The sequence below is a fragment of the Aotus nancymaae genome, unplaced genomic scaffold, assembly GCF_030222135.1.
Source record: "Aotus nancymaae isolate 86718 unplaced genomic scaffold, 86718_ANA_hifiasm-v0.15.2.pri h1tg000016l, whole genome shotgun sequence".
Lineage (NCBI taxonomy): Eukaryota > Metazoa > Chordata > Mammalia > Primates > Aotidae > Aotus > Aotus nancymaae.
In genome coordinates, this window is record NW_026988428.1 from 37,682,400 (window position 1) to 37,696,066 (window position 13,667).

A 13,667-nucleotide genomic window follows, 5' to 3' on the forward strand; every position below is an offset into this window, starting at 1 on the left:
CAAAGCAAGGATGCCTGCTCTTGCCACTTCTATTCAACGTAGCACTGGAATTCCTGGCCAGAGCAATCAAGCTAAGAAAAAGAAATAAAAGGTCAAATGATCTTTGACAAAAGTGCCAAGACACATAATGGTGAAAAGATTATCTTTTCAACAAATGGAGTTGACAAAACTGAATGAGAAGGTGAAACTGGACCATTATCTAATGCCATCAACTTACAAAAATCAACTCAAAATGTGTTAGAGACCCAAACATAAGACCTGAAACTAAAAAAAAAAAAAAAAAAAAAAATAGGGGAAAAGCTTCATGACACTAGATCTGACAATGATTTCTTGGATATGACATAAAAGCACAGGCAACAGAAGCAAAAATAGACATTAAAACTACATCAAACTTAAAAACTGCACAGCAAAAGAAACAATCAATGGAGCAAAAAAGCAACCTATGGAATGGGAGAAAATATGTTCAAGCCATATGCCTGATGAGGGGTTAATCTCCAGAATGCATAAAAAACTACAACTCACAAACAATACAAAATATAATTTATTAGAAAATGGGCAAATGACTTAAATAGATATTTCTCCAAAGAAGATACATAAGTGGTCAAAAAGCATATGAAGGGAGGCTTTACATCAGTAATCATTGGGGAAATGCAAATCAAAACCACAGGAGATCCTGGACAATTGTGAGTCATACATAACAGAACATGGTATGGGTTTTCTAAAATTTTCCCTGGCTGAAATATTTAAGTGTTTGCTGTTTTCATCTTCAAACTCCAAAAACTTTTTTTCTGTTTTGTTTACTTCTCTTTCCTGTTCTGTTCACCACCTCACATCTGTTGGGATGGTCATTATTTTAAAAATTATAACAAGTATTGGCAACGGTGTGGAGAACTGTAACCCTTGTGTACTGTTGGCAGGTGTGTAAAATGGTGCAGCAGCCATGGAAAACAGGATTAAGTTTCTCAAAAAATCAAAAATATAATGGCCATGTGATCTAGCAGTCCCACTTTTAGGTACTTATCCACAAGAATTGAAAATGGGGTCTCAGAGATATTTGCAGTTGTGTTCATTGCAGCATTACTCACAATAACAAAGAGGTAAAAGCAACCTAAATGTCCACCAACTGATAAGTGGATTTTTAAAAATGTGCTATATTATCCAGCCTTTTAAAAAAAGAAAAAGGAAGTCTTGTCATATGCTACAATATGGATGAATCTTGAAGACATTATGTTAAGTGAAATAAGGCAGTCACAAAAAGAAAAATCCTGTGTAATTCCACTTTTATAAGATATCTAAAATAGCCAAACTCTTAGAAACAGAAAGTAGAATTGCAGTTGCCAGGGGCTGTGGGGAGGGGAAAAAGGATTGCTCGTTCAATGGATATAGAGTTTCAGCTTTGCAAGATGAAAAGTTCTAGAGATCTGCAGCACAACAATGTACATATAGTTAACACTACTGTACTGTGTACTTAAATAACGTTAAAATGGTAAATTTTAAGTTATGTGGCTTTTGACCACAATTCAAAAAAAAGAACTATCAGGTGATGGGGTATGCATATCTTCAACTGTGGAAGATAAACTTAAATTGTTTCCAAAGTGTTTGTGCCAATGTACACACTCTCACTAGCAGTGTGTAAGACTTGCAGTTGCTCCACATCCTCACCAGTATTTGGTATTATGATACATTTTTCCCTAAACACTAGACAGCCGGGTATATACTTCTTAAATTTTACCAATTTGATGGATTATTTTAATTTCTATTTTATTGATTACTAGAGTATGAGCATTTTGGCTATTTATTGGCTACTTGGATTTTCACTTAAGTGACTGGCCTATTCATGTCTTTTGCACATTATTCTAGTGTTCTGGTTGTCTTATTACTGCTTTAAAAAATCAATTCTTTATATATTTTGAGTACAAATTCTTTATAAGTCATTGAGTAGCGTATATCTTCCAGTTTGTGACTTTTCACTTTGTAAATGGAGGCTTTAAAGAAAACAAGTTTTTAGGGGAGGGACAACTGGGGTTAGGGAGGTTGGGGAGGGATAACATGGGGAGAAATGCCAGATATAGGTGATGGGGGATGGAGGCAGCAGACCACATTGCCATGTATGTACCTATGCAACAATCCTGCATGATCTGCACATGTACCCCAGAACCTGAAGAACAATTTAAAAAAACAGTAAAAAATATATATATTTCCCATTCACAATTGCTACAAAGAGAATAAAATACCTAGGAATACAACCAATAAAGGATGTAAAGGACCTCTTCAAGGAGAACTACAAACCACTGCTCAACGAATTAAGAGAGGACACAAACAGATGGAGAAACATTCCGTGCTCATGGTTAGGAAGAATCAATATCGTGAAAATGGCCATACTGCCCAAAGTAATCTATAGATTCAATGCTATCCCCATCAAGCTACCAATGACCTTCTTTACAGAACTGGAAAAAACCACTTAAGCTTCATATGGAATCACAAGAAACCCCGCATAGCCAAGACAATCCTAAGCAAAAAGAACAAAGCCGGAGGCATCACACTGCCAGACTTCAAACTATACTACAAGGCTACAGTAATCAAAACAGCATGGTACTGGTACCAAAACAGAGACACAGACCAATGGAACAGAACAGAGACCCCAGAAGAAACACCACACATCTACAACCATCTGATCTTTGACAAACCCAGCAAAAACAAGCAATGGGGAAAGGACTCCATGTTTAATAAATGGTGTTGGGAAAACTGGCTAGCAATGTGCAGAAAGCAGAAACTGGACCCCTACCTGTCACCTTACACTAAAATTAACTCCAGATGGATTAAAGATTTATACATAAAACCTAACATCATAAAAACACTAGAAGAAAACGTAGGCAAAACCATCCAGGACATAGGCATAGGCAAGGACTTCATGACTAAAACACCAAAAGTGATGGCAATAAAAGCCAGGATAGACAAATGGGATCTAATTAAACTCCAGAGCTTCTGTACAGCAAAAGAAACCATCATTAGAGTGAATCGGCATCCAACAGAATGGGAAACAATTTTTGCAATCTACCCATCTGACAAAGGGCTGATATCCAGAATCTACAAAGAACTAAAACAAGAAAAAAACAAACAACCCCATTCAAAAGTGGGCAAAGGATATGAACAGACACTTTTCAAAAGAGGACATATATGAGGCCAATACAAGAAAAAAACAACCCCATTCAAAAGTGGGCAAAGGATATGAACAGAAACTTTTCAAAAAGGACATATATGAGGCCAACAAACATATGAAAAAATGCTCATCATCACTGGTCGTTAGAGAAATGCAAATCAAAACCACACTGAGATATCATCTTACGCCAGTTAGAATGGCGATCATTAAAAAATCAGGAGACAACAGATGCTGGAGAGGACGTGGAGAAATAGGAACACTCCTACACAGTTGGTGGGAGTGTAAATTAGTTCAACCATTGTGGAAGACAGTATGGCAATTTCTCAAGGATCTAGAAATAGAAATTCCATTTGACCCAGCAATCCCACTATTGGGTATATACCCAAAGAACTATAAATCATTCTACTATAAAGACACATGCACACGTATGTTCACTGCAGCCCTGTGTACAATAGCAAAGACCTGGAACCAACCCAAATGCCCATCAATGATAGACTGGACAAAGAAAATGTGGTACATATACACCATGGAATACTACACAGCTATAAAAAAGATGAGTTCGTGTCCTTTGTAGGGACTTGGATGAATCTGGAAACCATCATTTTCAGCAAACTGACTCAAGAACAGGAAGCCAAGCACCGTATGTTCTCACTCATAGATGGGTGTTGAACAACAAGAACACATGGACTCAGGGAGAGGAGCATCACACACAGGGGACAGTTGGGGGGCGTAAGGGAGAGACAACGGGGGGTGGGGAGGGATAACATGGGGAGAAATGCCAGATATAGTATGCACCTAAAGTAAAATAAATAAATAAATAAATAAATATATATATATATATATATATATATATATATATATATATATTTAAAAATGCAAAGAGCCAATCCAAACAAATATAACTTGGAAAAGGAAAAAAAAAAAAGAAAACAAGTTTTTAATGTAGTCTAATTTATTCATCTCTTCCATTATGATTTGCTCTTTTAATATCTTATTCTAAGAAATCTGGCCGGTATGGTGGCTCACACCTGTAATCCCAGCATTTTTGGAGGCCGAGGCAGGCAGATCACGAGGTCAGGAGTTTGAGACCAGCCTAGTCAACATAGTAAAACCCTGTCTCTACTGAAAATACAAAAATTTAGCTGGGCGTGGTGTTGGGTGCCTGTAATCCCAGCTACTTGGGAGGCTGAGGCAGGAGAATCGCTTTTACCCAGGAGGCAGAGGTTGCAGTGAGCTGAGATCATGCCACTGCACTCCAGCCCTGATGACAGTGCAAGAGACTCTGTCTCAAAAAAAAAAAAAAAAAAAAAGAGAAAAAGGAAAAAAAGAGAGAGAAATCCTCCCCTACCCTGAGATCATAAAGACATTCTGTGTTTTCTCCTAAAAAAATTAAAGTTGTGCTGGAATTGATTTTTGAAGAGGTATGAGAATTGGCAATAGAAATCAATAGAGGCTTTCCTTTTTTACACAGAAGTCAGATGCCAGTGGTAGTCTATCTGCATAGAATTAGAGCTGCTGCAGAGAAAGTTGATTTAACCTCAGGAAGTGTTGTCTATTTATGAGGGTTTGCAAAGTTTCGGTCACTCACTGAAGCAATGGAATCCATTTCATTTTGTTAGGTGGCAGGAATTCGGTTCTTAGAGGTTATTAACGCTAGAGAGATTATAGTTCAACCCAGAGGGGAGAGGTGAAGAGGCAAGAAACAGACAAAGTGACTCTCTGGTTTTCTGTAATCCCAGCACTTTACTTGAAGCTAGGAATTCAAGACCAGCCTGGCCAAATGGTGAAACCCCATCTCTACCAAAAAATACAAAAATTAGCCAGGTGTGGTGGCATGCCCTTGTAGTCCCAGCTACTCAGGAGGCTGAGGCAGGAGAATTGGTTGAACCTAGGAGGTGGAGGTTGCAGTGAGCCGAGATAGTGCCACTGCACTCCAGCCTGGTGACAGGGTGAGAATCTGTTTCAAAAAAAAAACAGTTGTGTACTACTCTATCCAGCATTCTCTGTCCCTGCCTTCCTACTTCCCTTATCCTTTGCCCAAAACTTCCTATTTAGTGGAAACAAAATAGTCTCAATAGAATATGGCCAAAAACATGGTGGGAAGGATAAAAGAGAGTTACAAATACTCTACTTGAGGATCAACAGCAGAGTGGACTCACTTTCCCTAGAGCCTTTCAAAGTCAGACTATGATGGCTTTGAGTGGAGGAAAGAGAAGACCTCTATTTGGATCTCCATGGAGGGTATTTTCTGAGTCTTATGGTTGGGTTAACTGAAAATCTTTCTTGTGCTTCTTAACCTAGGGTGGCTACTCCACAGGGAAGTTTCAGAAGGAATCAGTGGAGAAGGTCTGGAGGAAAAAAGGAGGAAGTTTGTCCTCTGGAGCAGAGCAGGAGTGGAGTGAGGAGGAAAGCTAAGAGGGACAGATGACAAGGTGGGATGGATGACACTCCTGGCTCCTCCAAAGGATATCACCATCAATTTTCAGCTTTTCATCCTATGCAAGTGAAGGGGAGCAAGAGAGGAAATTATTACATGGCCCTTGGTTTTCTGAATACTGCCAATAAAAGAAATTTATGGAGTGAAACTTAGGGCATAGAGTTCTAGAAAATGCTCACATAGCCTTCAGGCACACTTACCAACTAGATTTGTGCATGTGTGCACTCATACACCACTCCCCACCCTATGTGAATACACATATATTCGCCCCCATAGAAACAGCATGTATGCAACAGTGAGCAACACAATTTCACTATACCTTTCAGAAGTAACCCTGTCTATTCTTCTGTTTCCACACAGACTGTAAGCTAGGTCCCATCACTGTTGCAGATTTTGTTCAAGTTGACATGGTGTGATGCTGTTAAAGTGATGAGTTGCAAAAGTCTACACTGAAGATTTTGGATTGAAAGTGGTAAATAATTGTTCTTGAGGAAGGACATGAGGAAATTAGTGTTAATACATAAAAGAGAGTTAGCTTTGATTCACTAGAGACAGGGGGACTCGGAAGGAGACTATGCTGTGAAACAGATGCAAAAGGTGACTCCTGGAAACTTGAGCTAAGAAGTCAGGACTTAACTGCAAAGACCAGACAGACTGAACCTGGGGGAATGTGTATCTGTCTCCTGTCTCCTCTCTATTTTCAATTTCTTGGAAGTTGGTATACAGCCAGGGCTGAGGGAAAGAGACCTTTGATCTCATGCTGGGGGGTGTTCTAATGAGGAAGCCTACTGTCCTGTCTGGGCTTCTCTGGAGTTTTCTCAGAGGCCTGCAAACAAGGACTTCTGAGCCAAACCCATGGCTAAGTCCTGGCTGGTTTGAAGCAGCCTCGTAGACAAACTGAGAGAGAGAAAGGGAAAGGGAGATTTGAGCTGTTGAGGGAGCAACTCAGCCATCTTCCAGCCCACTGTTGGGGCTTTTAAGTCACATCACACTGATCATCACCACTCTTTTTTCTTAAAAGCCTTCCTTTCTTTCCTTGGTTTCAGTGTTAATGGTTGGGAAGTTACTTTTGGTGTTTAACTTCACTCCCTTGTGCTCCACTGGTAACAACATTTAGGACATGCATGCAGAAGACTTTGGTAAGTTTTGAATTAATTACAGAGTCATCATAGAACCTAATTTGTTTTTATTTGCCATTTATTAAGTTTTTATTTTTATTTTTAAAATAGTTTTATTTTTATTTTATTTGCCATTCATTAAGTTGAACCATATGTAATTGCTGGCATATTTGACCACTTGGCCTACAAAAATTACAATCTTTAAGTTTCTTTCTTCTTTTTCAGACAGGGTTTTTCTCTGTCACCCATGCTGGAGTGCAGTGGCACCATCTCTGCTCATTGCAACCTCCACTTCCTGGGCTTAAGCAATCCTCCCACCTCAGCCTCCTGAGTAGCTGGGACTACAGGTGCATGCCACAGGCCTGGCTAATTTGTTTATTTTTTGTAGAAATGGAGTTTCCCCATGTTGCCCAGGCTGGTTTCAAATTCCTGGGCTCAAGCGATCCTCTCACTTAGGCCTCCTGAACTGTTGGGATTACAGGTGTGAGCCACAGTACCAGGCCTTGAAGTTTCGACTGAATATTTACAACCTATTGTGTGCTCAATAAGACTATGAGGGAATTTGCTTTTTTTTTTCCTTCCAGCTCAGCTCCACCATCTAGTTTTGAGTAAGTTACTTAACTTTTCTGTCTCTGTTTCCTCATCCTTAGGATGAAGATAATAATAGGACTTAACCTCACAGGGTTATTGTGAGAATTTAGATGAGCTGTTATACATAAAACACTTAGAAAAGTGCCTAACTCAAAGCAAGCTCTATATAAATATTGACTATTATGATGCACCAATCACTGTTATGTCACTTAGTTTTATTATTAAATATTCCAAACATACACAAATATATAGATAACAAGAAAATTAACACCTGTCTGCTCACCTTCCAGCTTAGACATAAAACATTCAAAATATAATGGAAAGCCAATGGGTGGTCTTTCTCTCTCACATTACTGTCCCTTTATTCTTGGAGATAATCTCTGTTCTGAATTTGGTGCTTACCTTTGCCGTTGACGTTTCTCTATTTTAGTACGTAAGATGTGCCAGATGCAGTATTGTTTATGTTTTTTAATTTTTATAAGTGGTGTCATACCATACTTATCCTTTTCATCTTGCTTTTGTTGTTTAATATTGTTTTTGATACTTATCTATGTGACTACATGCAGCTTTACTTGTATTCATTTTAACTGCTGTATAGCATTCCAGTGTACAGAATGTGCTATAGTTTACTTGGCTATTCTCCTTTGGGAGAACATTGAGATTGCTTTCAAATGTTTGCTGTTACCACCTATTTAATTTAGTCAACGAATTTTTCTTGAGTGCCTATTACATCCAGGTACTCTTTTAGTCACTGGGATTCAGCAGGGAAAACAAGGCATAAATCTGTGTTCTCATGGAACTTACAGAGTAGAGGGGGTAAACAATTATAAACTTAATAAATACTTAAATTATGTAATATGTTGGACATGCTATAAGGAAAGAAGCAAGATAAAGGGAACAGAGGAGTACTGAGGCGGTTTGCAAATTCAACAGAGTGTTCAAGAAAGGCCTTGTTGCAAAAGTAACATCTGGGCTGGGCATGGTGGCTTATGCCTGTAATCCCAGCACTTTGGGAAGTTAAGGTGGGCAGATCACCTGAGGCTAGGAGTTCGAGACCAGCCTGGCCAACGTGGTGAAACCCTGTCTCTACTTAAAAATACAAAAAAAAATTAGCCAGGTGTGGTGACACACGCTTGTAATCCCAGCTACTCAGGAGGCTGAGGCAGGAGAATTGCTTGAACCTGGGAGGTGAGGTTGCAGTGAGCCAAGATATGGAATAGAGTAAATTTGAAAGTCGTTAGCATAATGTTTCTTGCCTTGTATTCTCATATATTTTCCCCTAAAGGTGTTGTGCTTTGTCTTTCTTTTTTCTTTTTTCTTTTTCTTTTTGAGATGGAATGATCTGGGCTCACTGCAACCTCCACCTCCCAGGCTCAAGCGATTCTCTTGCCTCAGCCTCCTGAGCAGCTGGGATTACAGGTGCCCACAACCATGCTTAGCTAATTTTTGTATTTTTATTACAGACAGGGTTTTACCATGTTGATCAGGCAAGTCTTGAACTCCTGACCTCCGGTGATCCACCCACCGCAGCCTCCCAAAGTTCTGGGATTATAGGCATGAGCCACTGTGCCCAGCCTGCTTTTGCTTTTTCATATTTAGGTCTTTAATCCAGTTGGAATTAATTTTTTTATATAGTGAGAGAAAAGGATTTAACTCCCCCTTCCCTGTCCCCATGAGAAGGCTTTCTCCATATTTGACTGGTTTGAAATGTCAGATAGCTGATTTAAACAGCACAGATCTGTTTTCTGTGTTCTCTCTTCTTTTACATTGGCCAATTTCACTATCAAAGGTTCATTATCACTGCTATCATAATATCCAGGAGGCAATGATGGAAGCAAGAAGACTGACTGATTAAGAGTTTATTGCTATAGTCTAAATGAGAAGTGATGGCTTAGACCAGCGTCTGTGCAAATACTACACTGTCTTAATCATTATACAATTCAGTCAGGGCTTAGTACAAGAACAGGAACAACTCTAGATATTTCAAGCAGGAAGGAATTTACTACAGGGAGTTTGATGCTTACAGAGTCAGTGGAAAGGCTAAAAAGAAGAGTCGTCAAATATGGATCACCCACTCAGTCTTGAAAGACAGCCCCCAGCTCCACAAAGTGTTGTCTCTCAGCTGGCTCTGTAACCCTCTTCATTAGGCCATTCTACTATTCCATAGTGTCAACTGGGATTACAGGCATGAGCCACCGCACTTGGCCCTCTAGAGTCTTGCTCTGTTGCCCAGGCTAGAGTGCAGTGGCATGATCTCGGCTCACTGCAACCTTATCTCTCAGGTTCAAGCAATTCTCCTGCCTCAGCCTCCCGAGTAGCTGGGATTACAGGCTCCTGCCACCATGCCCAGCTAATTTTATGTATTTTTAGTAGAGATGGGGTTTCACCATGTTGGCCAGGCTGGTTTGGAGCTCCTGACCTCGTCATCTGCCCGCTTGGCCTCCCAAAGTGCTGGAATTACAGGCCTGAGCCACTGCGTCTGACCCCCTCTAGGTATCTTAAAGTCAATTTTGTCTCATATTGTAGCATCTATTCTGGCCCGGTGTGGTGGCTCAAGCCTGTAATCCCAGCACTTTGGGAGGCCGAGGCGGGCTGATCACTTGAGGTCAGGAGTTTGAGACCAGCCTGTCCCACATGGTGAAACCCCATCTCTACTAAAAATACAAAAAAATTAGCCAGGTGTGGTGGCACGTGCCTGTGATCTCAGCTACTTGGGAGGCTGAGGCAGGAGAATCGCTTCAACCTGGGAGGCAGAGGTTGCAGTGAGCCCAGACGGGCACCACTGCACTCTAGCCTGGGAAATAGAGTGAGGTTCTGCCTCAAAAAAAAAAAAGCATCTATTCCAGTGAAGGCAAAACACTGCCTTCTGCATGATGGGAGGGGTCCACTATAATCAACTCGCCTTGGCTGGTCCCCTTAGTTAGAACACCATATGGCTTGTTATTGGTCTCTGCTGTTGGCAGATTATCTCTTAGGAGACATAGTAGCTAGATCTGCCTTGGTGAGAGAAAATCTCTTGTTGAGCACAGGCATAATTTCCAACTTGCCATCACAGCTACTGTGCTAATGCATCCTTTTAGCAATCCCTGGGTGGCTTGATAAAGAGGCTGACTGACATTTGCAGAACCGGGTCATCTCGTCCACCTGATTACCAAGACCTGTCAGTGCCCCTTGGTGAGTGAACATTCACCAGTTTGTAGTTTCGTTGATTCTCCCTCATATATTTTTGTTTCCTAATTTTCACTCTTACATTTACTATTTCTTTCCACTTGCTTTGGTGGCAGGAGGGAGGTTGCTGTGACATTCTTTTTGTAATTTCTTGAATTGGGGTTTTAGCTCTGTTTTTTCTTTCTTCTTTTCTGATGTATTAAAGCTATAAATCTACTTTGAATGCTACTTTAGCTGTATTCCACATTTTTTAAAGATAATTTTTAAAGGCAGTTTTAGGTTCACAGCAAAACTGAGAGGAAGGTAGAGAGATTAACCATATGCCCTCTGCCCCACACATGTATCATTATGAATATCCCCCACCAGAGCGGTAGATTTGCTGCAATTGGTAAATCTAGGTCAACACATCGGAATCACCCAAAGTCCATAGTTTGCATTAGGGTTTGTTCTTGGTGCTGTTTCCATCCATCTTCATTGTGTATTTTCTTTGTTGTTTGGTCTACATTTTATCTGCTTCCCGTTATTAATTATGCTTTGAAATCTGTTCTTAAATTTTCAAGCATTGGGAATTTTTATCTTTCTGTTACTGATATCTAAATTAATTGATTGTGTTTGGAGGTATGTGACCTGTATAATACTGATTCTTTTTATTTGTCGAGATTTGTTTTGTGGTCCATTCATGGTAAATTTTTGAAATGTTCTCTATGTTCTTTAAACAAATGTATATTCTCTAATTGCTGCATAAAGGATTCTATGTACAGCTATCAGAACATGCTTGTTAATTGTGTTATTCAAATCTCCTATGTCTCTACTAAGTTTTGTCTGCCAATTTATCCATATACTAGAGAGTTATGACTTTAAATCTTCAACTATTATGGTGAATTTCGCAATTGCTTCTTACAGTTTTGTTTCATGTATCTGAAGTGATTACATCAAGGTAGATAATTGCTATATCTTCCTGGTTAACTGTTACTTTTATGATTATATAGTAACTACGTTTTTTTAAATCTCAAAGTCTTATTTTTTCATTGTGGTACAATATATATAAACTGTAATGTGCCACTTTACCCGTGTTTAAGTGTGCAGTTCAGTGACATTAACACATGCGTTTTGTTGTGCAGCCATCACACTGTCCACGTCCAGAACATGTTCTTACTTCAAACTGAAACTCTCTACCCATTAAACACTAACTCCCCATTATACTCTCCTCCTAGCCCCTAGTAATCACTAATCTATGTGTCTTAAAATAAACATGTTTTTGTAAAAGTAAGAGTCTCACTATATTGCCCAGGCTGTCCTCAAATTCCTGGCCTCAAGTGATCCTCCTGCCTTGGCCTCCCAAAGTGCTGGGATTACAGGTGTGAGGCACCACACTTGGCCCTCTATGTATCTTAAAGTCAATTTCTTCTCATATTAATATAGCAATACTATCTGTTTTGTTATATTTTTCCATTTTTTTTTACTCTCAGCCATTCTGTGTCATTATGACTTATAACAGCACATAACTAAAAATTTTTATCCCGTCTGACAATTCCAATATTTTAACTGGTGAGTTTAATTCATTTACACTTGTTGAGTTTACTGACAAATTTTGTTTTACATCTACCATCTTATTTTGTGCTTATATTTTCCATGTGTCTCTCTTGCTGCTTTATACTAAAATGAAGTTTTTAAAATTCATTTTCTCCTTTATTGACTCAAAAGTTATATATATTCTATTTCTTTCATGATTTGCTTTAATTTTAAATTCAAAATAATCATAATGGCTTAATCAATACTTCTACTATCCTTATAAAAAATTCAAGAGCCTTGGAATACTTTAACTCTGATTATATGTCTCTCATTATATATGTTATTGTCATTCAGTATTATAATACCATCTTATTTTCATGTTCCCAAATTAATCACTTTGTATAGTCAGTGCTTGTTTAGATATACTCACATGTTTTCCAATTTCTTTACTCACCATAACTACTCTCCAAACTCCTATTTTTATCTCATTTCTTTCTTATGGGTGGAAATTTTTATCAGCAAATTTCCTGAAGAAAATTCCTTCAGTGAAAGCTTTATTTGTGATAAGAAATCTGTTCTTGTTTGTCTGGAATTTTATTTATTTTATTTCTACTCTTGAATGATAGTATAGCTGAATGAAGAATTCTTGATAGGTTTTTCACTCAGCACTTTGAATAAATTATTAATTGTCAGCTGTTCTGTATTGTTGATTTTGAAAAGTCTATTGTGAATATAATTGTTGTTATATCGAATGTATTTTTCTCTCTGAGCTTAAAATTCTTTTGTTCATGGCAATATATATGGGTGTAAATTTAGTTTAATTGATCCTGCTGAGGACTTGTGTTATCTAAATTTGAGGATTCATGTCTTCTATTAATTCTGGTACATTCTAAGCCATAATCTCTTTGAATGTTGCACCCTCCCCAGTTTTCCTTATTCTCTCTCCGAAGAACTTGTAATATGTGTATGTTGTACCTTCTTATTCTCCAACGTGTTTTTTTTTTTTTTTTAGCCTCTAATATTTCCTACCTCTTTATCTCCTTGTACAATCTACTGGAAAATTTCATCATAGCTCTCTTCCAACCATAATTCTCTTGTCACCTATGCCTAGATCTCTTTTTAGTCATCGATTTAGGGTTTTTCTTCTTTTCTTTTCTTTTCTTTTTTTGAGACACAGTCTGGCTCTGTCACCCTGTTTGGAGTGCAGTGGCACAATATCAGCTCACTGCAACCACTGCCTACTCTGTTCAAGCGATTCTTGTGCCTCAGCCTCTCCAGTAGCTGGGGGTATAGGTGTGCGGCACCATGCCTGGCTAATATTTTTTTCTTTCTTGAGACGAAGTCTTGCACTGTTGCCCAGGCTGGAGTGCAATTAGCACCATCTTGGCTCACTGCAACCTCCGCCTCCCAGGTTCAAGTAATTCTCCTGTCTCAGTCTCCCAAGTAGCTGGGACTACAGGCGCATGCCACCATGTCTGGCTAATTTTCTGTATTTTTAGTAGAGACAGGGTTTCACCATGTTAGCCAGGTTGGTCTCAAGCTCCTGACCTCGTGATCCTCCCGCCTCTGCCTCCCAAAGTGCTGAGATTATAGGTGTGAGCCACCGCGCCCGGCCACTTTTTGTATTTTTAGTAAAGATGGTAGTTTTGCCATGTTTGCCAGGCTGGTCTCAAACTCCTGG